Below are 4419 nucleotides of genomic sequence, written 5' to 3'. Positions count from 1 at the left end.
GATGTCGTGACCATAGCGACATGGCTGATGGGGCGAGTCTGGCAGCAAGGGGAAAGATGGGGGCTAAAGTGGTGGTGGTGAAGGGAAAGATGGGTCAGCAAACGGTAAAGATGGATGAGCAGTGGCGCTAACGAGCGAGGGTGGGTTGGTTTATATATCCATGAATGGGCGCGCTCCGCCGAGAGACAGGGGCATAATTGGCACGCGCGTGTGTGAAACGTTGCGGCGATCATTAATGTGCACTCTTCCCTGTGGAAATATGGTTGTGCTATTGGAAGAAGTGGAAGCGACATGCTATTGAGGGTTGCGCTATTGGCAGGACTGGGCATCAGAGAAGATAATTGGCTGAAACTTCCCTCCAACACGACCAGTTGGGTTTGGAGCTGCTCCATACCACTCCTTCCCAGCCTCCAAATTTGTCATCTCACGGGCTTGATTTGGAGCGACCTCCAAAAATTATGTAGGCCGAGACCGTTATGATGACTGCTAGACTTGTTTTTCAAGCCCCGGGCGCCAAACTAGCGGTCACTATGGCAATCTAGCTCATATGGCGACTCTACTAGAGTTGCTCTAATGGAGAAGCGAGAACCTAGACTCTGTTGTGCATACCAGCATACAAGTGCGAAGGGCCTCTCCAATGTAGACCCTATTTCAGCCGCAAATTTCTGGACCAGACGGTCCAAAAACTTTTAGGCCTCCAAAGCGGACCCGAACTTTGGGACGGACATGTCTGAAATCCCATGGGTCAACCCCCAAATCGAGGGCAGAGTAGGAGAGTCCAGACACCATTCATGTGGAGCTCCAACGGTCTGGACCGGCCCAACCCCCTCCCTGACTCCTCCATTTTTTCACACTCTACCCTCTCTTTCATCGCTCGACCTTAACACCGCCGCCAAATCATCCTTGGCCGCCGCTGCAACGCCACCTCTACCGGCCACTACGATGGATCTCTCCGGTTCAATAGACCCGACCGTCAGCATCTTCGAGGTGCCGACAATGTATGTCGCCTCCGTGCCGCTTCTGGAATCTGTCAAATGCAAAGAGCGGCGCATGAGGGAAAAGGTGTGACACGTTGGTGCGTCCGCCTGAGTGCGTGCTCCTCCTACATGCACCATTGTCGTGTTGGTGGCACCTAGACACACACCACCGCCATCAACCGCTCGAATTTCTCTCGTACACCCGCCCGCTCGGCTGTCTGCTAGCAAGGGATTTTTGGACGACAACCTCTGAATGGCTGACGCCCGCCTGATTGCCAACAGACATGTCTAGACGTGTCCGCAGAGGAATAGAGGCGTTCATTTGATGTTTGCCGTTGAAGATGCTCTAATGGAAGGCAAACACAGTAGAATTATAATACACCAAAAATAGCGAAATTATGTAAAAAGGATAATAAATGAATTCCTACGTTTGTGAAACAGTTTATGGACCAAGTCCCATTGGATTGTACGCACACCTACAAAAATGTAATCAAAAGAATACGACAATCTATATCATGTGTACAAAGTTCTGCAAGGGCATCTCCAAGGCAGACCTGCAAACCGCCCACATCCGTTCGGACCAGCGGAAGCCATCCAACGCCGACCTGTATCGGTCCACGGAATAGTCGGATGTGATTTCCCCTGCAAAACGGAGACAAATGCGAGGGCTTTTGCGGGAGTCCAGATCGATCCATGCCCGCTTCTAACCATCCTGGCCCACCCAAACCCCTCCTCCCACGCCCGCGCAAGTTCCCGCCCCACGCCAGTTGCCCACATTCATGCCGCTGTAGAGTGGCTGCTCCCCATTGAAGAGCGGACGCGACCTCTTACTGGTGCCGGCATTTAAGCGGCTCGCCGGCCGATGGCGCCGCCCGCAATGCGTCTCCGATGTCCACCCTATTCAATGCCGGAGATGCATGGCTGGACGGAGCGGGATGGATATCGACCATACCCGTTCAATGCCCCGTCCATCCGTATGCCGCCATTAAGCAGGTTCGTCGGCCGAGAAACCCACTCCGGCGTCCCGCATTGACGTTTGGCCTCACCGGAATCTGCTCCATCCGCCATGATCGCCAGCGGGAAAGCACTGTGGTACAGTCTGTCGCCGGAGATGAAGCTCGCGGTGGCCGCCCTTGCCGCCACTGGCAGAGCCGCCGTGCTAGACGGATGGAGGCCAGTTTGCCGACCAGCTCGCCCGAGGTCTCCGACGACGAGGACGACACCACGATGGAGATGGGCTCCGACGACTCCGCCCCGGCTCCCGCGCCTCCCGTGCACGCTGGCTTCAGCATGGAGCAGGCCCAAGCGCACTTCAACGTCGCCACGATCGAGGTGCAGCCTGCGCCGACGCCTTTGTCGGCATTCCAGCAGGCGCAGGAGGAACATCGGTACAACCTGTTCCTCCTGGAGCAGCACCGGTTGACAAAGGGCCAGATCTACGATGAGCGCACGAGCGAGGAGGCCATGGCGAACCCAAATTTTGTCGCAGAGCAGCTTGCCATATACAATGCCGTTCGCACTCAGACCGCCGCTCGCCAGGAAGCGGCAGCCATGGAGGCGCAACTGTAGGTGATCGTGGAGGAGAACGACGCCAGCTGCGCCTCCTATGCGTCACCGACGAACCATCAGCCAGCCCGATGGGACAACGACAACGCCTGCGCCATCATTTCCCTCATGGACCTCACGTCCACCAGCGACGGACAAGGCGCAGACTCCTCCGAGGATGAATAGGCCACGAGAGGCGGCAGGCCTTGTGTCCCATGTGAGGTGGTCCGTTTCTCGTGTTCTACTCTTCCTCGTGGGAGATCGCACCTTCACTTCATCGGTCTTATCGCGGTGTTCATGGAGACGGCGGATGGAGGACGTCACAAGCTTGGACATCAGGCGCCGTCGTCGTAGGATAGGTTTATGGACAAGTCTTTTTTTTTTGAGATGTTCGAAATGTAATGAAATCCACGTGCTTGTATGAGATCCTGCCGTGTTTGCATGAATTTCACTTGGTTTGTTGAAAAAGACTTTGAAATTATGTGGCTAGCGTTGGATGTCGTCCTTCTAGATCCGTGTCTATGGATTGGTCCCCCTACTCTGGGACGGATGCAGGAGGAAATTTATGGGTTGCTGTTGGAGATGCCTTAAGTCCATAACACTTATTTAGAGTCCATAACACTTATTTAGGGGAGAGGGAGTACGGAAATGCTGTACGGACGACAAAAGTGTAGACGATGTGAAGACGATTAAAAATCGGGCGGCCGTTAGCTCTCCTGTACACATGCATGCGCGGCTGGATTTCACCGTCGTGCACGAATCGTCTGTCTTCATGGTCCGTATAGCATTGCTGGAGGGAGTATGTTTTAGGCTGAGATTTTCACTTGCTTTGGCAGCACTTTCTGGCTTTCTGCTTCTTGGGTAAAGTACGTGAATAAAATACTCCTGCATCTCTCTTGGTAACGGCGTAACGTTTCGTGCCTCGTTTGACTTCATCCAGCTCGATAAGCTATCTCTTATTTCGAGACGGATAACCTATCTCTTGATACGATAAGCCATGTGATGGCACAACACTTTACCTCAATTATTAGAGCTATTTAAATGGCAGTGATTGAACAGCAGCTTACTCCAAATTTATAGTATTATTAGTCTAACATAATCAGGTCTTCACCGACGGAACTGACAATGACATTTCCCGGAAGAAGGAGAAGTTCTCCATGATGACCCGAGATGCTTAGGATATTCTCCTAGAGGGCCCCATTTGTCGCACGCAAGAGTTTCCAAGCTCTGCTTCGGAAGACTTCACCACAATTTCGTCAGTTTCCTTTGGAAATCAAAGCTAAATCCGCTTGGCTAGTATTCTCAAATTTCTCTATCTCTACCTTTTTTTTTCTCTGTCTTGATTCATAAAAACTTCCAGTTTTTTTCTTCTTTGTGGGCTAGTTCTTCCCTAGATTTATCATTCATGATGTGTTCTATGGAACAAACCCGCATGGACAATGACGACGACAACTCGTAACACCAGAGTGATTTGGAAAATAAACAAATCAACTCTTATTTTATTTTTCACGACCAATATAGATCACCGAGGCTAAGGCAAGGGCGAGTAAGACGAAAGGAAGTGTGACGCATTCGTCGAGTCATGAGTAATATGTTGCCAGTGGCGGAGCTAGAACAGATATTATGGATGTTTGGGGACGCAAAGGTTTATTTTCTCTAATCTAAGCAGGCTCTAAAAAATAATTCTTCATGTATTTTACCAAGCCTGGGCCACGGCTCCTGCAGGGCTGAACGTAGCTCCGCCCTTATATGTTACCCATCCTCGTTGTCCGTGTAAAATTCAGGTTTTTTTCTTGAGGGGATTTAGGGATTTAGTTTCATTCAATTATCATGAATTCAAATGCGAGCATATTCCCCTAGAACAACAAACGGGAGCATATTTCTTCCCCGCAAAAGA

Source organism: Triticum dicoccoides, chromosome 5B, assembly GCF_002162155.2.
Source record: "Triticum dicoccoides isolate Atlit2015 ecotype Zavitan chromosome 5B, WEW_v2.0, whole genome shotgun sequence".
In the NCBI taxonomy this organism is placed as follows: Eukaryota; Viridiplantae; Streptophyta; class Magnoliopsida; order Poales; family Poaceae; genus Triticum; species Triticum dicoccoides.
Note: the sequence above shows the minus strand (reverse complement) of the source record.